General features: G+C 39.2%; 1 protein-coding gene across 3 annotated transcripts in view; it reads right to left on the reverse strand.

The window, feature by feature from the left end:
• The window catches only part of ntrk2a (neurotrophic tyrosine kinase, receptor, type 2a), a 107006-nt gene that overhangs the window by 48354 nt on the left and 34688 nt on the right, over positions 1 to 23964 (reverse strand). The gene's annotated exons all lie outside the window — the stretch shown is intronic.

Here is a 23964-nt window from a genome sequence, read left to right on the forward strand (position 1 = left end):
TGTTAATAATCAGGCATTCAAGCATAGACCTCAGATTTCAACCCCCTGCACAAATCTCCAGACTTTGAGATGATCATTCAAGAATCATCACATGATTACTGGCATGTCAGATTTGACTTTGTGTTTGGGATTGTTTTAGATTTTCATCAAGGATTTTGATGTCGTCCTCACATTTTATGATCCTATCGAATTTGAACAAGCTGCCAGTACCAAATGAAGCGAAAAACACCCCCGCTGCATGATGCTCCCACCACCACATTTCACAGTGGGTACAGCCTCTCTTTTTCTCCTCCGTACAACATTTTCCTTCATCAGACTACAAAACGGATAACCAGAACGCTTCTAACATTTCCAAATGCTGCTTTGCAAATACCAAACATGTCTTCAGGTGCATTGGCTTGAACACCAGAGTCTTCCTGGCCACCAATATTAAGAATTTGTTAAGGTGTAGTTCATGAAATCTGTATCCCAGAGTTCTTGAAGATGACCTCAGAGGTGGTTATTGGATTACTGCTGACTTCTTGGACAACCTTCCGGATCAAGGCTTGGGACACTTTGGGCTTCTGACCTTGACCTTTCAAACTGATCACAGTTTGAGAGTTCTTTAACTTCTTTAAGATGGACTCAACGGTGACCTTGTGAACTTTCAGGGCAACTATAAGGCGATAAGATGGCCTAGTGGTCTTTGGCCTCCTTGGGGACAGTAACAATGCCTGAAATCATCACTGAGCTCCTTCACCTTCATCATGATTAATGTCTGACTGATATGAAGGTGGCTTGTCCTGCCTCTATAGTCCCACATATAAATTAAAAAAGTTAGAAAAGAAGTTTCTGGGAAACTGTGTATTTCCCAAAATAAAAAGAAAGTTAAATGGTCTAAAAAATGTGCCAGTACTTATTATTCTGGTATTACTTATTCATTTGTAACATATTTAAGAACTACGGAAGAAAGTTTTAGCTAAGGTTGAAGCTTTGCTTCACAAAACATACGAATAATTGTGGACTTGACTGTATGAAAAGAAAATCTGTCACTCTGCCACATTTACTGCTGCTTTTGTATATTTATTTTTGACATTTCTGTCATTTTTTTTATCTAATTGATTTTTTCATTTTGGTTAAAATCATTGGCAGTCATGTAGGTCTTTGCCAAATAAACAGACTGATTATTTACGGTGGCCCTGAAATGCAACAGTATATCAGTGCATCTCAATAATATTATTTTAATGATCATTATCATGAAGTTCTCATGCACTTTAAAGGTTTTCGTGATGGCGATAACAACAGAAGGACCAACAGCACTCAAACCACTGAGGTTAAACAAACTACAGTATTTTTTTAACCCTCTCCAGGCAGACGTTGCAGATTTGCAACAGTTAAGACCTAACAACCTGATTACCCCACATACATATTTTATGAGTTTTCTTTTACTCAGAAGTACCACTGCAGGACTTGGTTGTGCATTAGCAACACAAAACTTAAATTGGGCCTGAGAGGGTTAAAAAAAAAAGGGTATAGAAAAAAAATAGTGCATATTATGAGATAGAGGGAGTACAGCAAATAAACTAAAGAGAAACAGGGCGATGGATACATTAGCTAAAATTCCCTCTATGCTGCAGTCAGATAAACATCCATATGAATCTGCCTGAGCCAAAATCCTCCTCCTCTTCGGCCTAATGCAGAGGCATATCACATTCCCTCTTCCTCTGTAATAACCACTGGTAAAAATAGACATTTCCTCTTCTCTCTCCTTCTTTGTGCATCTGTGTCACGTTGTGTATCTCCTTTCTCATCTCCATGTATGTGTCTTCCACCTCGCTTTCTTTCGTCATCCTCTTCTTTGTTTCCCACATCCTCCTCTCTTCCTCTCCATTTTTTCCCTTCCTTCTAGCCCCCTTAGTCTGATCTTTTCTATTTATAATATTCAACCCACATTCACCTTCCCATATGACACATTAGAAGGCCAGTTCCTCCTACTGAAAACAGTCTGCGTTGGTCAAAGATGTGAAAATTAAGAAGCGAGGAGGGAACTGATAGCGAAAGAAATTAAAAGTGATAAAGCGTGGTGTTTTGGGTTCAGGAGCAGAAAATCTATTACCAAGCATCTGTTACATAAGCAAAAAATGATTGTGAGGAACCCAAATGAACATAATTAAAAAAAAAAGAACAGAACATATTAAACCTTCAAATCCATTACAAGAGCAAATGCTTTATTCACATGTGCGTTTATGAAATTTTAAATGAATAATTTATAACAAATGAAGGAATCTCTGTATGTGTGTGTGTGTGTGTGTATCTACACCTACAATGCTACCCATTCACCTTAAAGTGTTCAAACCTGGCTTGTAGATCACTGCGTACGTGGAGTGCTGGGTATGAAGTCCTTGGAGTGAAGAGAGGTCTTATTATCATCACCCATGAGGTCACAGCGGATGTGACACAACTCTGGGACCCTATAATATAAATCTACCGATTTTGGCGTTTACCTTTGGTCATGCTAACGTGCCTATAACAACAGGAACTTCACTAATTATAATAAATCAATCTTTAAGCACATTGTGATTCAGTGGCTTTATCTATTGACCTCACTGCGTTGGATGTTGCTCAAGTACAGCCCAAGTATTTCAATAAGTGTCTGACTATTAAGACAATTACAGTTTCTGTACAAAATGCTGAATTTTACCTGCTTATTCAAACACTTATAAGAATATTAGAAAAATGTAACGTATCGTTAAACTACATTGCTCTATTTGACCCACTAAAACTGTAAAATAATATTAATTTTAATCATTCAGTAATAATGCTCAATAAAATAACATTTACAGTGGTGTAAGAAGGGTTCAATCCACAAAAGTAAAAGTCCGTTACAATCACAAATACAGTTAATAACAGAAAAATTTAAATTAAAATATCACAGCTTTTTAAAACAAAGCCACATTGCCTGTTACATTTCTATATATTTACATTAGTGTATTGCATTTAAAACCCTTTTAATATAAAAATAATTGCATTTCTCTCATTAAACCCATCAGACTCCACTGACAGCAAAATACTTATTTAACCTTGGAGGACACGAGGCCACCGTGTGCTGTAACACATCATCCTGATTAAGAATTAATATTTTAAAAAGTCACTGACAAAAACAAACTAGCCAGTCGAACGAACAACAGATTTTGTGTGCTCTGCAAAGTGAAGTCATTTAAACAGCACAGTCTACCTGAGTATTGCTGCTGGCAGTACTGACCATAGTTTATCCATTTTCTCATGGATACATGGTGTCACAAACCTCAGACCATCTCAAACTTGGTTCTTGACCCATGACGTTCTCTATCATATCGAGACTATCTCTCTACTCCATTGCGGCTCGCACTCAGAGAACCAAGGTTACAATGTAACCGTACGTTACGTTTGCTGTACTTAGATTGCCTCCCAGTCACCAGATCTCAATCTAATAGCGCACCGTCGGGATGTGGTAGAACCGAAGACTCGTGAAAGTGCTGTTGAAATATCTGCTGTAAATATGTGCTGTTATCATGACTACATCGACCAAAATCTCTGAGCAATGTTTCAAACATTTTATTGAATCTGCGGCATAAAAAATTAAAGTTCTAAAGGAAAAACGGGGGTCTAACTCAATACAAGCAAGGTGTAACTAATGAAGTGGCCAGTGAGTGGTTATAACACTCTTGCTCAGGCGTTTAGCTTTGATGATAAAGAAGACCAGAGCATGATTAATAGCCTATGAATCATGTTGATTTTAAATACCTTAGCTGCTGCATTAATAAATGTGCCCTTCTTGAAATGAAGCATGCATGAGATGCAATACCGCAGGCAAACATTCACAAAGGTTTTCAGATGATTTTATTTTTCACACATATTGTAAAGTGTCTTTTCCTTCAGTGGGACTTTCCTTCAGTTTGGTATTGCTACTTGTACTTGAGTAAAGGATCTGAATACTTCCTTCACCACTGCCCTAAACCTGTCAAAGCTTAGTGTTCATGCATAACCCATCGTAATGAATTAAAACTCTTAAATTCCATAAGTACAAAAAGAAAAAAAAAGGGTTTGCACTATAATTAAGAAAGGACCGGTGGGAGCTCGTCACTGACAGTGACACTCTTAAAAATCCGTACAGTCCGACAGTAAGAACGGGAAAAGCCTTGATGACTTGAAACATTATTGCTGCCAACAGTCAAAGAGAAGTGAGGAAAACATGACCAACAGAAAGAGGAAGCGCCGTTGATTTCACAGAATGGTCTCAGATATTTTCCCTTCTATTTACTGTGTTTGACTTGGCTTCTTTTACTGACTTGGCTTCTTTTACGGATAAATAAAGGAAAAGTCTGTACAAAACATTCCCTGACGTCCAAGCACACACTTAAAAGCTGTTTAACTTTGAAATGAAATAGAAACAATTACACACGTGGGACACCAATAAATGAGTTTGTTTATTGAAAAGTAAAACCCAAGCTTTCTTCTGGGGGAAATATCGTTTTCAAATGACACTTTTAAACAGCTTTACAGAAACTTTCTCAAACACATCTCTAATACTACAAAACGTGTAGTTTATGGAAGAAGCTTATGGCTAAAAAGTCTTTGCAACTCCACATGGAGCATTTTTTTCCCTTTTCAGATTCGCCTTGATGCTGATAAAAGAAATGAAGAAGTGGCATCCTAATAGCTCAGAGGTATGGAGGTCATCACTGTGCACTGCCTGCCTTTAATGTATTTATTTTTCTCCTTCTTTTTAAATTGAACTATACAGCTGCTAGTGGGCATAATATTGTAGATGGAAATGCATGAAAAATGAGGTATCGTAATGTATGACTGTCTGCCACAAACGCTTGAGAACAATTGAGTTACAAAACAACAGTTTTATGTATCACAGAATCCACCAAGGAAATAAAAAGGACAAATAAAATAACAATAAAATCTGAAACAACATTCACTTCCAGTTCAAAAGCCTATTCTACTGTCATATTTCCCAGTGTTAGCGTGTTTTTTTTTCTTCCCATTGTTAGCTAAAATATCTTTCCAACAACCACACACTTTTTACAAATTTCAAACGAAAGAAAAAAATATATGTGCAACGTGCAAAAAATAAAAGAAATTCAACCCTAAGGTGATCCTAACAAGTCAATTGAAGTTTAAGGATTTATGACAACATTTCCGTAACAAAGTTAAGTTTCCTGACAAACTCGAAGCAAAACTTAAAACAAGGGGAAATGCCACAGCAAGATAAGACTATAAGAGCGATTTTATTTTATGTGTTTTACACATAAATTAAAATATTAAGCAGCAGCTCAGCACAAATCCTGCTAACAGGGAAAAGAGCTGACCGAGCTCTGTTGAAATGGCAGCAAAATCCAAACACAGAATGACATTCAAAGGTATATTAGGGCCACGTTAAGAAAAAAATATATATAATTGTTCTTTTTCACAATAATGAAATATAAAGATTAAACTCATAAAATAGTATTTTGAGATAAAAGTCAAAAGATTATTTATATAAAGTCCAAATGTGGAGATTAAAGTTGTTGTTCCAAGTCAAATAACTCCTTTGGTCATGTGACCCCCTACAAAATCCGTTGTGTACATGAGCTACCGAACTTGATCAGCTATCTTATAATGTCTTGTGATACATCATACCCCCTCTTTACTGCACGAGGGTGTAAGATTGATATTCTTGAATCTGTCCTTTGCCAGTTATTTCATTTTGCACAATGAAATTTTGTGCAAAATGAAATAAAATTTGCACCAGATGCAGCTTTCTGCACAATCTCTTCAACATCCTTATACTGATCACCACACTGTGTTTATGTGCTACAAGATAAATATTTCCTTGTTACCAAAACTGAGTCTGAAGTATGATTTCAGAAACTCTTTAAAACGAGGCATTTTGTAGAGGGTGTGGCAGCCATTGCAGTGCTTTAACTCGAAATGACGACTTTATTCTCAGAATCAACGCTAATATTTTTCTCTCAATATGGCCCTCGCACTCTGTCGTCTTCCTGCCTTGTTTTCTTTTAATCAACAGGAAAATCTTGATTTTTAGTAGTAAAGTTCAAATGCTGCTCATGACCCGTTTGGTAGTTGCTTTTATTCACGTAGCTGCTCTACTGATATGGGTGTCTAATGATTAAAAACTCAAATTTTTATAAAACCTGTACTAAAGAGCAATGAATACATGACTATGTTACTGTAATACTGTTACTGTAAATTATCAGGCGGTTATATACATATATATGCACTGCACTGTTATATACCTGGTTAAAGAGCAAGTTTCACATTTATAGCAACAGATACACATCTAAAAAAGGTACATTCATATCGCTGATGAAGCTGCAATTTTTTGATTATTTGATGTCGCACTTCCTTTCCTTTTCCCTTTCTTTCTCACAAAGACATACACATCCCACTCTCCCACCTTCTGTCACACCGATTTTTATTGATTACCGCCGCGCTTTGTGAAATGACTGCATTTACCATTTATTTTGATTCAGCGTGTTGCCTTTTAAAACATTCATCCCTCTGAAATTTCACTTATTTGTGACACCTAATTAGCGCATTGACAATTTGATTATGCTCCTATTTCACTACAGCCCAAAGGGAATGGTAATGTTGGGCTTTCTTCTAATAATTAATCCCGTTTTGTGTGTAAATACACGAGTGAACAAACAATCTAATATTCCCTTTGGCTGACAAATTCTAATCCTCATATTTAATTCAGCCTCACACTGTAAAGGATTCAGAAATCTTTAGGAGTCTGTGGCGTGTAACACTAGTTTAACTTCCCTTTTAAAAGCCGCTGCCATTGTGGGAGTAGCATAAACACTGTTTGCAATTTCAGTTTGGTCATTGGACCCCACTTGAAATGCAGACTTTTGTCTTTTTTTTTACATCAGGGAAAGTGCACCCCCCCTCCCTTTCTTCCCCTTATTAATGGATGTAGTGGCTACTCAAGTGCACCCTCTTAAGATGATGCAATTTAAAAACATGATCCAATTGAAAACATATGATTTTGTTTTTTGTTTTTGCTTTAGATTAAATTTGCTGACTAGTTTAGCTGTCTGGGGTTTAGGTAAACAGAGCTGTACTCTATTAAACTTCAAAAATTGTCTTCCACACCAGAATAAGTGTCTGTGTTTTAACCCTTAATCAAATATTCCCCAAACGTCTGCCCTGACCTCAATCTCAGCCAACACTGCCGCTGTCTTCCCCTCTGTCTCGCTATGGTGTGTGTGTCCATGTGTGTGTGTTACAGAGAGACATCCCACATGCTGGCCTGACATGTGCACACATGATGAACTACGCTGTGATGCACATATGATTTTTGACATGTGCGTGATGATTCATTTATGAGTACATCTTTCCCCATAGTCTATCTGAGGTGTATGCAACCAGCACGTTTGTACAGGGAAAACTAAGATATGTTAAATATTTGCATTAAAGTCCAACGCAGCCCAAACTGGAAAGGTTTTTCTATGCACATAGATGTTCTTGGGTCTTTAATTTAGCTGTGCAACAGCCTGATTGTGTATTATATTACTGAACGTGCATGCACGAGTGTGTCTGTCTTGCAGAGAGGAAAGGTTTATTTAACCCAGACTTTAATTTATGATCTTGTATGTGTCAGTGCTGACAAGGTGCAAGTTCTCTAATGAGCCAGAGATGAGACATATAACATCTCTCAGTGTGAAAAACCCTAAATACACACTGAAAACATGAAGAAAAAAATCGCACCAATCAACATGTTTTGATTTATACAGCTACCAATTTACTTAACGGGGCTTGGCAGGGGCGGCGAGAGGACAGGAAATGTATTTTGTGGCGGATGTGCTGAATGTTTTGACAGGTATGCCAAATACCTGCAAAACTAATTTGATGGTTACACGGCACAGTCGGGTTACGCATGTACTCCGACACTCCTGATGTTAACAGGCTGTAATAAAGACTTTCAGTAGCCTGCCCGACTCATCGCGTAGTTATCCTTCTTAGCATTTGTTGCGTGCAAGAGCGAGGCAATTGGAAGAGAAGCCATTTTCTCTCAAACGCACTCCCATATCTCTGATCACTTTTATTACTTGTTCTAACTGTGACTTGCGGCAGTGCAGTCTCCACTAACAGGGAGCTGCTGCCAAATTCAAATAAAATCACTTTTTGCCTTCAAAGCCAAATTTTTCTCCCCAGCCTCGACACTTTTTCAAACTGTTCTTCTCTGTTCTTTCATTTCAGGAGCATCTCTGAGTGCGGGCAGTGTGCTGGCTGAATATCTGAGGGGTTGAATTCTGTGTTAAAATACAATTTCGAAGCATGGAAAATAGTCTGAATTAGACAGAGCCCTGAACACAGGGTTGTTTACAAAGTACAGCTTGTGTGGGCGCAGGAAGGCCTTGTACATAGTGTGCATGAGAAGAAATAGCTCAGCGAACTTGTCTAGAGCTGCACCAATGGGCTGCGAGGTAACCTATCAGGGGCCGCGGTGCCTAAATCTGCCGTGTGCGTGCGTGTCTGTAGAGAGCGTGGAGATGTGAGTGTGTTTGGTGAAGATGTAGGTTAATGGTTGTCTCTGTCCCTCTTTTGTGAATAATTCATCCAAGGAGAGGCTTTTATGTGTCTCCGAAGTCTCTGTGTGATTGGCTGATTGGGCTGCCGCATCCCAGAGCTCTACCTGCTTCTTCTACTTTTAGAGAACACAACAGACACCTCCCACCTCACCATCGGTGTTGTATGTGTGTGTGCGTCTGTGTTCGTTTGTTGCACAACTCTATAACCCCTACAGGGTTTACTCCCTTCAATTTTTATATATACTATTGTTTTCTTGTGTTAGTTGGATATGAGAATGCACCGCTCCTTTATCTTCCTTCCCCCATTTTCCATTTTCATTCTCTTGCTTTCTCTCTCTCTCTCTCTCTCTCTCTCACACACACACACACACACACACACACACACACACACACACACACACACACACACACACACACACACACACACACACACAAAATGACAAACAATCGTTCTCTTTTTCTCTCAGTCTCTTGTGTGTCCATCTCTTTTAGTGTGAGACCACCTCCACTGGGATGTTGTGAAATAACACACAGCCTGAAGGGAAACACAAAAATCATAAGCAACAACAACAAAAGCAAAACAACAACAACAACAACAAAAACAATAATAATAATAATAATAACAATAATAATAATAATAATAAAGCAATACAAGAGAGGTGGTCTAGTTGCTGATGGTGTCAGTACCACAGAGACTTTTGTTGCTTAGTACTTGTTATAAAAGTTATTTTTGTGATGCTTCACTGTAGAATGGAGAAAGTTCACAAGGCTTTTTTTGTCTGTGCTTACTCTTACTTGTTAATTTAAATACTAAGACCCCAGTAACACACAACTACAGACTGGTTACCAGTTAACGGCCAGCGATAACCGCATATTCTCTAACCAGTTGCAGGTGGTTGCTAGCAGTCACACCGGCCTAGAGACCAGTCAGTGACCCCCTGGTAACCACAGGTCACTAGAGAAAAATGTTACTTCTCACCTGGTTGGCGAGCAGTTACAGGAGGTTGCATGCCGTTGCTAGGTGAAACTGATTGCAGAGAAGTTGCAGCAATAAGCCACAAATTTTACAATTTCACTCAATTTTACTCCAGTGCGTAGTTAGCAAGTGTTTGCAGACAGGTTAAGGTCTTCCATGCAAACTATGGGCACAGCAATCTGATAGCAACCAAAGTAACACAAGAAACTTTTTGGTGCAAGCAACCTCCAGGAAGCACTCGGCAACCAATCAGGGAATCCAGTCTCGCAAACAGAGGCTACCAGGTGCTCAATGAATGGTCTCTAGGTTTGTGTATCCAAGGCTTAAGGAAACTAGTGTGCTCTTTGCAGCTATTACAGCTGCATTTATTACCTTGTGTTGTTTCTCCACACTTCATATAGCAAAAATGCATTGTGAGTAAAATTAACTCCAGGTTAGAAAAGTCTGGTGTTAGAACAGAGAAGTTCAGTGAGTTTGTTATTCAAAGTTACTCATAACAAAGCAGCAGTAGACTTTCTGTAGTCATTATGTTTTGTAATAGGACATCTACAATTTACAGAACAATAAAGACCCAGAAACTCTGACTAAATATTCACACAAGATACAATTTAAAACAGGCTTTCATGGTGACTTAAACCCTTCTAGGGCAGCAGTGCTAAACTGTGTTGATGGTGAGCACAACGGTGGAGCCACCATCCAGTAATGAGCTGCGTATTGTTATAGTCGAGAAAGTTTATGGATTATGGATTAACAATAAGAGCATCTTAATTCTCTTTTAAATAGAAAATACATACATACAAAAAAAACACTAACACAGGAGCAGTTTAGCTCATAAGTTAAGGAGGCAAAAAGCTGAAATTAGCAGCCTGGGTTTGATTCTGACCCTCTGCTGTGTGTCTCGCCTGCATTCCCGTCTCTCTTCACAGTGATATCTAATACAGGCCCAAAATATTCATTAAAAAAACACACTAACACTACTCAAGTCCAAGGTGGGTATCAAGTAGATAGTTAACAAGAGGGCGCGCCTGTGCAGCCCCCTCATCGAGGGTCAGAGTGATTCATTATTTCTAATTGTCCATTATCAACAAACTGTTTCAGACCTGCCACTCCCACCTGCCCTGCTCTCCTGCCAGTAAGATCACCGCATCTTCCCCACCTCGTTAGCTGCTTACATACCAGCAGTTCAGCATCTCATCATCTGCCAGCCTGCATCACTGCGTTGCCCCATATTTTATGTTCTTTTCCAGTTTTTTTTTTACTTCTTTTTCATGTCGCGCTATTGGGTCTATTTCCCGAGCCGGGACAATTAAGCAGTTGTCAGCGTTAATCAGCGTTAACATGAGTTTAACGCCATAACTGCATTAACGCTGCAAATCTCCGTTAGCAAGTTAGCGCGGATCGCCCCGTGCGTGGGGCTGCACGGCGTGAATCATTAGCATGGTTAGCTCGTTAACGAGCTGGTGAAGAGGGTGCAAGAGTGCTCTTGCACCCTCTTCACCATCTATTTGCACATGTGTGTGATAAAGTTGACCATATTTATTCATCAGCACGCAGAAAAGGTCATGGTCACCGATATTTTATACAGAAAAACAGCAGAGAGGTTTCCTAGCAAAGTGCTAAGTGTTTATTTGTTTAAAAAATATTTACTCACAGTAGGGGTGAAGTGACCTTTTTCCAAACATGAACAATAAATTCATTGATCCTAAACACATCTGAACTTTGCTTTGGAGTGCTCAACTGCAACCCAATCAATGGAGACACACACACACACACACCAGATACTGTAATGGGCTTTTCCACATTTCCAACTGTTTACGCTTTCTGCCAAAGACATGTGCACACGCGCGCACAATTCATTAAAGATAATCAGCTGCATGTTTCTTTGTAAAATTACAGACTGATACCAACACCTGGCATGTCACTGGGGGAGTCTGTTCCAGCACAACAGAACAGCCGTATCTGTGGTAGAGGATTATGTGTATATTACCAACCTGTCAGTTTATGACAGAGGCTGAGCCAACCAAAACAAATGAAACTTCTCTGCTGGATGTGGCATTAAGGTTCAAATGCATGCCAAATGGACGAAATAAGAAATGTCACGGAAAAAAAAAAAAACGTGGCCTAAGCTGATATGTGAGAGAGGCATGTCTTAGAAAACATCAAACAGATGAGAGGAGGGATATAGAGATGAGGGAGGGGAAAAAGAGATGGAAAGTCACGTTTCAGGAGTGTCACAGCAGTGATTTCAATACAAATTCAGCTGCATTTCAGCTGATTTTCTGCTGCGCTGCTTCAAATGTCCAACTAGCACAATACAAAACGTGCCTCGAATCATTTGGACTTCACATACTGTTTGGCTTTGCATCTCCCGCTGAGTTTTAGAGGGAAATTTTGCCAACTCCTGCAGCTATGAAGGAAAATTAGTCCAAAAAAGCTTGTAGCTTTTACTGCTGGCTCAAACAGAGGTAGTATGTCACGAGGTCAACAGTGCTCAAATGCATACAAATCCGGAATAAAAAACATCAACGCCACATCTGATCAGTGTCATTTTATGGCTATGGAAAATAATTCATTTAATATATGGAGCCCAATCAATTACCTAGTTACAGAAAATAATTAGCAAACTACATTTTTTGTTTAGTTCTGCAGCTAGGGTTGTAATTCTGCACGAACTGAGGACAAAGTCTGTAAACTGACAAATAATTAACATGAAGCTACAATCCAAAAACTAATGAGAGCCAGGGGTTAGGGGAGTTTTGGATGGTAATGATAAACGTCCCCCATTAGCATCTCCGCTTATTGAAAGTGAAAAACAGCACTAACGAGTAAACTTATAATAGCGAGGCGTACATCCAGATTGTGTGTAATCATCCTGTAACTGCAAACATGCTTGTTATGCCTTGTCCCTAGAACAATGTGTCTTGGTCCAAGTAAGAAGGATGTGTAATTAGGTAGCCCGAGCACTGGGAATAAAGTCAGCCCAGGCAGCAGCAGCAGCAGCAGCAAAGTGATGGCTGAGGCATCTGACAGGGCAGGAAAGTAAAGGAGAAAACCATTCCAGACAGCTGACACTTTATGATAAAGGAAACAGTGAGGTGAGCCAAAAACAACATTCGGCTCCCCTCCTTAAGCTGTGTTTGTCATTTCTTTTTTGCAAAAACTGAAAGAAAATTTTCCAGATTGGCAGTGGACTAAAAGTAAACATGCCAGAAAACAACAGACTCTCACTTTACTACCAGCAGGCAGTGACAGCGGAGACAGTAAACCCAGTTAGCCCCCCGCGAGGGAAGTGTCTTGAGCTTCCTTGTTGCGGTGATGTTACAAATAAAAGCGACACTTTTAAAGCTGTGATTTGTTACTAAGATGTAAGAAATATTAATCCAGCTGAGGATCATTATTGGATGTTTAGTACGCTGGCACCCCAGCACACAGCAGAGGAATGTAACATGGGAGGTGCGGTGGGTGGTGTTTACTGGTTTCCATGAGATGGTTTATGTATTTTAGCAAAGCCAGGACTGTGTCACGATCCAGGCTGTCAACTGAAAAAGTCCTGAAACGTAAGAAGGTCTGGGCTTCTTTAAAAATTTGATGTGTTTTTTAAAGATCCGTTGTGTTGATTTCAGATAGAGGCTGATTTTCAGATTTTTCTACTCGCTGAGAGTGGCAACCTTACCACTGATTTAAATGGTGTGAGAAAAAGGAAATCCTATGCTCTTCTGTCTACGTCTATTTACGGACGGGCACTCATAAATAGGTTTGCAGCTGCCTGTTGTTTGTCTTGCTCTTCAATATATTTAAAACAAATACAGTTCGCTACTTGATGTGCCAAACTTTCTTTACTCTGCGTCTCAAATCAGCACACCAGCCAGATTTAAAGGTGTAATTTCAACCTTCAAAATCCAGATCAGTCTCATGTTTTGCTGCCAATCATCGCCGGTCCGTGTAGGAAGAGGGAAAAATGTTGTTCTTGCCATGACTCACTTCATAAACAAAGCCAGTAAATGGAGCAAAAGATCTCTCTGCTTGAGGCACCATGCTGCAGTAATGAACTTGGGATTTACAAATTGACGTCTTTTGTCTGCTCTCATTTCAGCTTCAACTGACTTTAGTCGGTACCAGGTGTCGGTTCATGAGTCCTCATTTATATATATGTATGTGTGTGTGTGTGTGTGTGTGCGCAAGAGGAGTGAATCACTACCTTCATACTCAGCAAGTGATAATGATTTAGTTTTGGAGCGGCGCGGGTTGGCAATGACGCAGGTTGCCACGGCAACAGTATGCAATGGGCAACGGAAGTTGACCATGTCACACTGCAGACCTTCTGACAACTATACACACGAACACACATACAAACACTGGTCCATGCATTAGAAAAACTACACTATATGTCAAAGCCAGGAGCTGAACAGCATCAATGTTTCCATTTTATTCACATTAAAAATGAGCTGCACTGAAAATCTCCCTGCACGATTATTTACTGCCTTTTCACCGCCACTTCCCCTGAATGTCAATCCTGTATTGCACTAAATGAGACAAAGAGAAAAACTTCAAAACTGGCTCAAGGAGACAGCTGTGAGACATCTGTCACTGCCTCAGTTTGGTAGTTTGTCTGTGTCGAGACGCCGCTGTAGTTAAAAATGTTTCGAACTGTAAAAATGTTTTTTTTTTAAAAAAAGACCTCTCGTCTTATTAGATACTATACAGAGTAACGCTCTCAGCAGCTTGGTCATTACAATGATACATTAGTTTTCCTTAGAGCCCAGAACATTTTTTTTTAACTTTAATATTTATATTACACTCCCCTGTGTCTATCTCCTTGTTAGTGACAAAAACAGTCACACTAAGTAAGGAAAAACAAATAAATACAATAGCGCCTTGTTTCCCCCCCCACAAGTATTTACAGCATTTAACCGTTATCACAAAGAGCTGTACATTACTGTGAATCATAGCTGCTCGTTACAGTGAAATTCTGATATTTAATAAGTCATTCTCAGGCTTCAGAACCTCGACTATGAATATTTGCAGACGTCTTTCAGTTTTGGAAGGTGTAATAACATAACTACCACTAGTTTTTATATTTTACTTGCATTCCTCTTAAAGATCAAAGCTCCTACTCTGTAGAGTTATTATGTCACCAGTAAAGTATTTGTTTAACAGGGAGTATCAAACAGTTGTGTTTGATATACAAAGCCCTGTTGGGACACGATACTTTCTAGGGTGAAATGTGAGTCCATCGGTCTGACAGCTAAAGTTTGGCCCAAGCTGGATCATGCAAAATGACAATGTTTCCAAGCACAGCAACAAGTCGACAACAGACCAGCTGGGAAAAACAAATTGCATCCCAGATCATCTTCTTGGTCATTTACACTGGGTGTGCCATCCACACCAGATCTGATTGTCCTAAAAGCATTTTAAAAACAGTGTCAGGCGTACCGAATTCACATAAATGATGTTTTCCTCATAACTTTGAGAGCACTCTGACTACCACTCAGTGTAATCAGTTTTTTAGGAAAGACGTTTGCTTTTCTGTGTCGGCTTCAAGCTGCCTCTTCCAGATACGCAAGGTCATAAAACAGAATCCACAAAAACAGAGCTGCTGACCTTAGCATTAGGCCGCTATATGAAAACAGAGCCAAGAAGACAGAAGCATCCTGGCTCAACGATCAATTGATCCATCAATAAACCTCTATCTGTTATAGTGCTGTTCCCAACTGCTCTGCACTGATGCTCTCTTTCTCTCTCTCACCACTTTTTTGGCCCCCGCTGTGCAGAAAATGCTACACAAATGCACAAATATGAAACGCAAAAGCAGCCAGACACCGTAAACGATACTGGCATGCCCTTTTGCCAACTCTCATACATATTCAAGAAAACTTTGCACTTCCATGTGTGTTTCTCTCTGTGTCTCTTGGCCTCTTGAGTAGCTGCCTTAGTCCAGCAGGACTAGGGGTTGATTGATAGCTAAAACCTCATTAACATAGAGGCTATAATACGGCTATCCAACCTGCTGCCAAGAAAAAGCCAAACCGTGATTCAACGTACACACTCTTTGGCAGCAATGACGTGTCCTAAGCAACCAGCAAGACCTTGAACAGCAAGACACTGTCATACTGTCTGAGCAACAACATCACGCTGACATGGTGTACCTGTTGACACATGAAATCCTTCTGCATAGGCAAGCACCCATGGTGTGAACTCAAATTCTGATGACTAAATTAAAAACCTAATAAAAGAAAAAATTCCAACTGCTAATTTCCTGAGAATAAATACAACGTGAATCACTCTGGCACAAGCCAGGAAAATGCTCAAATTATATTTGAAGTACAAACCACTTAAAAGCTTATTTCCTATCCTTGGATCATTCAGTCATTTCAGGTAACCATTACGTGTTGTGTTTGGTGCTTATATAGTGCTTTTCTGCTCAATTTTAGGTCTGTGTCATTACAAGCCTCATTCACCCATTTACACACACATTCATGAAATGGCTGTTTTCTATACATTTGTGTTTTATGAGCACTTTTAACCTAACATTCACACAGTCGCACTTCCATCCATTGAAGGCAACTTGGTGTTCAGTATCTTGTCCAAGGAGCCACAGATTGAGCAACTGACCTCTGTTTAGTAGACCACCTCTGAGTCCCAAACCAGTCAGGGTCACTTTGACTCTAAAAACATTTAAATAAACATGCAATCAGTCAGCCACAAGGAGTTCATCTTTCCAGTATGTCTTGCTCTGCCTCAGGGACATCTGCCAGTTCAAGATGCCAGAAACACTTCACCTAGGAGGCGTCTAGGAGGTATCCTGATGCGATGTCCAAAATACCTCACAGCTGGTTCTTTTCTACTGAAGTAGTGGCTCTACACTTGAGTCCTAAATGACCCTGTCACTTGTATCCACAAGCTCATTCTACTAGTCATTATCCAGCGCTCATGACCAAAAGTAGGTACGAACACAGAGCTCTACTGTAAATTGTCAACTTTGCTTTGACAGCCAGCTCACTCTTTATTGCAGCACACAGATCTCTGCAGACACCAAACTGATCTTTATGTTAATCTCCCGCTCCACCCTCCCCTTATTTTGAACCTGTAGTGAGCAAATGACCCTTTTTTAGTTGGGAACCATGGCCTCAGACCTGGATGTTCTAACTCTCACCCCGGCTGTTTCACACTATTCTACAAAGCAAACCAATGGACATTCACCACCCGATATCGCCAATAGAACAATATCATCTGCAAATAGCAAAGACGAGATTCTGGAATCAAACAGGGAACCCTCGACATCTTGGCTGTGCCTATAACCTCCTACTGTAAAAGTTCTGAACAGAGTTTTTGACATAGGGCAGCCCAGCAGGGACCCGCCGACGATGAGTTTGACTTTTTGCTGGCATTGAAAACAAGCTCTTACTACAGTTATATACAGGGACCAGAAACCGGACAAACCAAGCTAAACACAGCACAGTTAAAGCACACGATTTCAGAGTAGCTGATACCTTCCTCTCTGTGTTTCAGGACAAAGGTAACACTTTTTTCCAAGCAGATTTTCCAGACAAGCATTTGACAGTCACTAGCTTCTTGGATTACAGCATGCAAGGTTTCAGCTCTATTTTTCATGTGTGGTGTGACCAGGGCATGCCACAGCTGTCATAGGTACAGGAGATCTGGCAAGGTCTCCAAAGTTCTGATAATTTCCAGATGATCAATGCAGTAACAGTCTTTCTTCCTAAAAGTAATTGAAAGAGCACACCTAACTTGATACTGTGTTTACTTTAAGACCAAATAAATACTTCTGTTTATTAAAACTGCTTAGGCAGAATTGGGTGCTTTTGATTCGAGTCCCTATGGGATGCCAGAACATTTCAGATTTTTAAAAAGAACTGATATGACACGATTATGAATACAGAGACTGATGAAAGTCATACAAAACTGGATTGATAGAGAAAAATATCAGTGAGAACAAAAAATATACATACAGTGTATAACTAAGTACCTGTAACTTTTATTATTTTAAATATTATTATAAAAGTTTTACAAATCTAAGAAAGCAATCAACCTGCCTGGTGTTGGTATGACACACTAGCTCCAACGTCTGTTTCTGAAATTGAACTTTACTTCTTAAAAAATATAACACAAAAATTTCACAAGTTGCCACTACACATTTATACAAATATACAAGCAAGTAATATGGATGATGAATTCATTTATTAAAGGGAAAAAAAGCTACGCAAACTGACATGCCCCTGTACAAAAAAGTAATTGCCCCCTTGTTAAATCATGAAGTGATTGTGGTTAACCACAGTTACTTCATGCTCTATGTCACAATCCACACCCAGACTGATTCCTGCCAGACCAGTTGAATTAAAAAAAAATCACTTGAATAGAAGCTAAAAGTTTTCATAAAGCAGCACATCATGCCACCTTCAAATGACTTTTGAAATTTCAAAAAAATGAAGAATTTGGATTGCTTCAAGGTGGTTTCAGCTGCTTTGGCGTCACCTTAAACAGGCTGTTCATGTTGGAAAAAACTCAAATGTGGTTGAATTTAAACAATTTTGCAAAGCAGGGTGGGCCAAAATTGCTCCACAGTGATGTGAAAGACTCATTAGCAGTTATTGCAAACACTTAAATGCAGGTCTTGCTGCCAAGATTTGCATAACCGGTTATTAGGTTTAGGGGTTAATTACTTTTTCACATAGGGTCGGGTAGGTTTGCTTGGCTTTTTTTTCTTAATAAATTAATCAATATTTAAAAATGGCATTTTATATTTAATCTTAATCTGACACTAAAATGTGTTTGATCTGAAACATGTGTGACCACTATGAAAATCCCCCCAAAGAAATCAGAAAAGGACAAATACTTCTGTTTTGTTTATTTATTTGTTTGCTTGTTTAGTTCCTGGTTTCATTTATCATAACCAGTAAAAGACTACCTCTGTTGTGTATGTGGTAAACAAACCGCTGTCTAGCCTTTGTTAGATGTTATATAAAACTGTTGGCCTTCAAGTAAACAGAGTAAGAACCTTTCTGTGTTTTTGATGAAACTGAATTCTACGATTTCCCTTCATGCTTTTTCATTTTTCTTCTCACAGATGATTTTTTTTTTGTGGTACAGTGGAACAATGAGTTCAGTTCAGCAAAAAGAGAGTCTAATTATATTTGCTGTGTTGCCAAGTGAATATCAGAATATTCTCGAGCAACAGCTGCACTCTGAGGAAAATAATGCTCATGTTTATGTAGTGATTACTTGACGGTCAAGTTATTATTTCCAGCCTGATCTATCCTAAGGGGCAGATATCCATCTGAAGATAACATTACTGAAAATTATTTGCATTAATATATTTCAACTGCCGCCAGAGAACCTCATGTCCCAGACTATAGTGTTGTTAATGTCTTAAAAATGCAGATAAATATATCCTTTGTAAGCATTGCGAGGCCATGGTTTTACTTGAGCGATCATTTATGTTTTTTGATGTGTGTAGCCATCAGTGGAAAGACTAAAATGAGGTCACGCTGAGCATTTCAGAGTGACTGATCGAATTTAAAAAGCCTCCATATTTCAAAGTGGAAGAACATTTTAAAGGCTCAGCTGCTCCGTAATAATTTCATCTGTTCTTGCTTAAATAGTATGTGTACACACTGTTCTCACAGTCACAGTTTGAGCTATCTAATTTTTCACAGCTCCGACTCTTAGCGAAGGTCAGGCCGACCAATATAAGACAGCAAAAAGATATACAGCTGCGTAACCAGAGATGAGGAGAGAAACACCAAATGATGGTAGTCATCTTTGAATCTGACCAGAAACATTTTTCCTTTTTCAAAACAGGCCTTCTCAAGGCTTCTGATTGCTTGCTTTGTCTGATTTCACAGAAGAGAGCTTTCAAATCCTGCACAAAATAACAGAAAATGAAACCACAGGAGGCACTTTAGGTAATGAGTAAACATTGCCGATGCCTACTTCACTTCCTGTCTTCAGCCAATTCCGAAATCTTCCGCAAAAATGAGACATTTTGAAAACAGCTTCTGAAAATGATGGCATTTTACAGTATCACGCCACGTTTCTGTGGTGTCTGTTAAACTTTGCAGCATTTCAACAACTGATCAAAGAACAACACAAATTCAAATATGTCAGTCTGCAGAGGTGAACTCGCAAGAAATGAATGTGGAAAAGACTGCAAAGATGTTCACTTATATAGCGCCGTGAACAAAAAGAAAAAGCTGCAGTCAGGAAAGTGCACAGACACGTTCTTCAGGCAACGTTTCACTTTGGAAAAGAGCAGTTTCCATTTTCAGAGCACTTCAAGCAATCGCTGCCCTTAGGATCTGCCGTAGGCATTTTGAATTTTCTTTCTCCAGCTCTCAACATTAAAATCTTCAATCAAACCAAACTGTTCCTTGAAAAACTTCCACGACTAAAAGTTCATAATAAACAAAAACAACCAAGATGGGTGGCTTCTGTTCTAGCCATCCATCAGTGCTTTATGTCAAGGGGTCACATGGGGCTAAAGCCATTTCCTGCAGAAGGCATTGCAGAAGGGTTCGCTTAGCGTTGTTAATATAGTTTGTATTTTTTGTTTAAAAGGTATAAAAATATCAACTTTCACTAAAATAAATTTTACATTGAAGAGGATTAAAACCATTTATTGCAAACTGTTTTATTGTTAAAGCTTCAGCAATCGGGGCTATAAGTTATGATGCTTTTTTAAGGAGGAGATCTGGGGCCACACTGACGTCCCTGAGCACATAAACAACAGACGTGAGCAGACTGACAATCTCACAGACAAAAATTAAAACCCAAATTTAAATAAACAGCCAGTTCCTTTGAGAATATGTCACAGTCATCTTTCTCCAACAAACTTATTTGTGCAGTTCTGTTTCTGTGTTCACTGAACTGCCCAGACTCGACCCTCTTTAACTGAAATAAACACGACAAAGTTAAACGTCAGTTTCTCTGAATAAGAACCTGCTGTAAAACAATTTAAAGCATTTTTTATTACATCTGCATTTTTTTCAAGGCTCATTTTGCACAAAGTTTGTCAGGTGGAAAATAATTGTGTGCAATTTTGCATGGCAGTTCAAGTATCTATAATTTCAGAATAGCAGAGCTTTAGGCCATTTAGCACAAATAACCCGTTGACTTGCAAACAAGTTTTAAAGTTGCTAATAAAAGTCCAGCTTCACTCTGGAAGGCACCACAAAAACTCTTAACCAGCTGACCTTTACATGAGCCCTTCTTATTTATGAATACATTGACATAGAGTCTAAAGGCTCAGGCTAGAAAGATTTTACTCCGTTTGTTTTGGAAAATATCTGTTCCATATGTCCCTATCCCATATGAAAAAAACACCCCTCAAGAACACAGAACAGAACTGAAGCATCAGGCAGTGATATAACCCTAACCATTCAGAAATGCAGTACTGTGTATAAAATTAAGCATTACTATTTAAATTATTGTTATTCCAAACTAATTCATACAAGGTTTTTTTTAATACAAAAATAAGAAAATTCTTTCTTAGAGATGCAAATCGTACCTACAGGTCTAAGCACAGTCATGACTCGAGGAGTGGTGTCACTTTGGCCCAGATTTAATTTGTTCAAAGAATCACTGCTAAAAATTGTGTTTGCTTCTTTAATGGCTAAACGTATCCCACACAAACCTGCTATCCACTAGCTTACTGCTAATATACAAATAATATACAAATATGCTAACATGGTAAATGTTACATTACCACAAGAACATTTTAGCATGCACTGTTGTGCTTATGTTGTGCCTTTGCCACAAGCATGGCTATAGATTATTTGCTTTGTTCATAAAAAATGACCCTCTGATCTGGCACCCGATTCCTGTATTTGGTTTTTAACAATCTCTTGGTGCTGACGCCTTTCAGTCAGTGCTGCAAAGGTATTGAAGGTTACTCTGCCGTACACTGACTGTTTTCAGAGTCTTGACTTTGTAGTTCAGCTCATTCAGATTTTGCTTTGGTTTCTTAAAACGCTGAACAACTGAAGGCAGTACTGCTTTTCTACAGGAAGTTAAGGGAAAGGAGGAGGAGGCAGTGGTGGGTACCCTGAGCATGCTCAGTAATGACTTGGGCCTAGAATGAAGCCCTGCTGACCTTGAGGGTGTCATATCGATCGATCGACAGTGAGGCGCTGTGTGCGCATGTGAGAGAAAGAGGGAGAGGGAGAGAAAGATGGAGGCGTGCAACTCCACCAAACAAGGAGAAAATTGAAACCTGCACTAACGATGAATCATTGATAAGTGGACAAGAGAAGACTTTTCTTTTCATCTCTTTCTTTCTGCCAATTTTTCCTATTTCTCTTTGTCCTGCTCTGGGCTAGATTTTAATGTCTCTCCCTCTTTCTCACCTCCTTGCTGACTCTCTGTTTTTCTCAGTCTGTTTTAACATTCACTCTCTCTCTGCTTCCCCACCTGTCTCACACTTTCCACATGTCATATTTACTTTTTTTTAAAAAAAAACTTTTAATCAATCATTTTCCTCCCCAGTCTTGACATTTCTGCCTCGCTCTTACCACATAACAGTCGTTTGTGTTGTACTTTTCTCCCTACATGCCCACTTACACGTAACTAGGTTCGTTCCTCTTTCAGAGCTCTGCGTTTAGTTTTGGGTGCTTGTTATGTGTAATTTGGTGAAAACTGTTAGGCTTTCAATTGGCCTATTTAAGCCAGTGTGTTCCTGTTCTACCTCTAATTTTCAGGGTCTGAATCTTGTGATAAAGTAGGACTCATCCACAATACAGCTCTAAATTTTATTCCAAGAGATGCAGCCTTGGTATTGTGGAACCAGACACAGACGAGGTGGCAGACCACACAATTAGTCTCCAAAAACCTTGTTTGCTTTCTCTCTGGGGCTGTATCGATCAGGCAGGTTTAGTCTTATTTGGGAACAGGTTAGATCCTAAATGATACTGACAAGTACCATGGAAACGCAAATGGTGGGAGAAATTCCACAGTTTAGTGTCTCTGTCTTAAATCCAAAGAGCTAACTGATCGTATAACTCTTAACAGGCTAATCAGTTGTGTTGTCTCTGATCTTACTGACTCTGTGGACATGCTTTCATCCATAAACAATGTCATTGTTACTCTGAATAGCATACCCTTAATGTTGTTATTGTTTAATTTAAAGTTATGGAGGTAAGATTAAATGGGACACACAGTAATTTCCATGTAGACTCTTTTTTGGTGGGGATTTTTTTTTCTTCACGTTTACGAAGAGATTAAACTGGACTAAACTCAACATATTTTCAACCTTAATAATTTAAACAATAAGCAAAATATGCTTTTACTCGTACTGTGTCTTTAGAGGAGTTTTTAAAAAGTATTTATACTCATATACTAATTGATAATAAAAATTATAATTGCTCATTTCTATACTCATTTGTAACAGAATGAGTACAAAACTACCGTCTTCGCCTCTTCCGATGACACATAGCTTCATACAGCATTGCTGCAGACAGAGAGGCACACTCAGCTCGCTAGCAGCTGAAGTAGCTGACCTTCACAACACTGAAAAAACAGGTCAGTAAATCTTCCATTTCAACAACATTTAACTGTTGAACAGCTATCAGAAATATTAGCATGGCTGGCATTAGGGCTGCACGATTAATTGTTAGAAAATCGCGATCTCGATTCATACTTATGTGCGATCTCATTTCCAAATGACAACGATTTAAAAAAAAAAAAAAAAAGAGACGACGATTGTATCGCATTTTGATTCGGGACGTAATCTGCATGAAAACAAGCGCTCACTCTTCCTGCTCAACAAATGACAAGGGCAGAGCCTTATACCACGTGATACAGAAGCTGGCTGCTAAAATTGGCAGGGAAAAAACAACGGAGAGCACGTCAGGGATGACAAGAAAGTGACAGGAGAAAATTCGTCCCGGTCAACCACCCAAACATCAATAACGTTAACCTTATACAGCGCTTCCCTATACACGTCGAACTCCCGCAGGCACAAAGAAATTATGGAAGCTATTACTTATCACCTGACCAAAGATATGGCTCCCATCAACACTGTGCAAAACGAGGGATTTAGGAAAATGATCGACACCCTAGACAAACGCTACACAGTGCTGTCCCGCAACTATTTTTCTATTGTTGCACTACCTGCTCTAAACACGCAGTGTCGAGCAACGGTGGAGACGGAATTTCAAGCAGTACAACATTTTGCGGCAACGACAAAATGTGAGACACTTGTTGTTTTTATGTTTATTTATTGTTTTTATGTTCAGTCTCAACTGTTACAAAGTTGATGTGCAGTTAATAAGTGCAATAAATATTTATACTGGAAAAGAAAATCGTGAGAGAATCGTGATCTCAATTCTAAGCCAAAAAATCGTGATTCTCATTTTATGCAAAATTGTGCAGCCCTAGCTGGCATACATGCTAACACCAACAGTTGCCCGA

This window comes from Simochromis diagramma, unplaced genomic scaffold, assembly GCF_900408965.1.
Source record: "Simochromis diagramma unplaced genomic scaffold, fSimDia1.1 OVJJ01000284.1, whole genome shotgun sequence".
NCBI lineage: Eukaryota > Metazoa > Chordata > Actinopteri > Cichliformes > Cichlidae > Simochromis > Simochromis diagramma.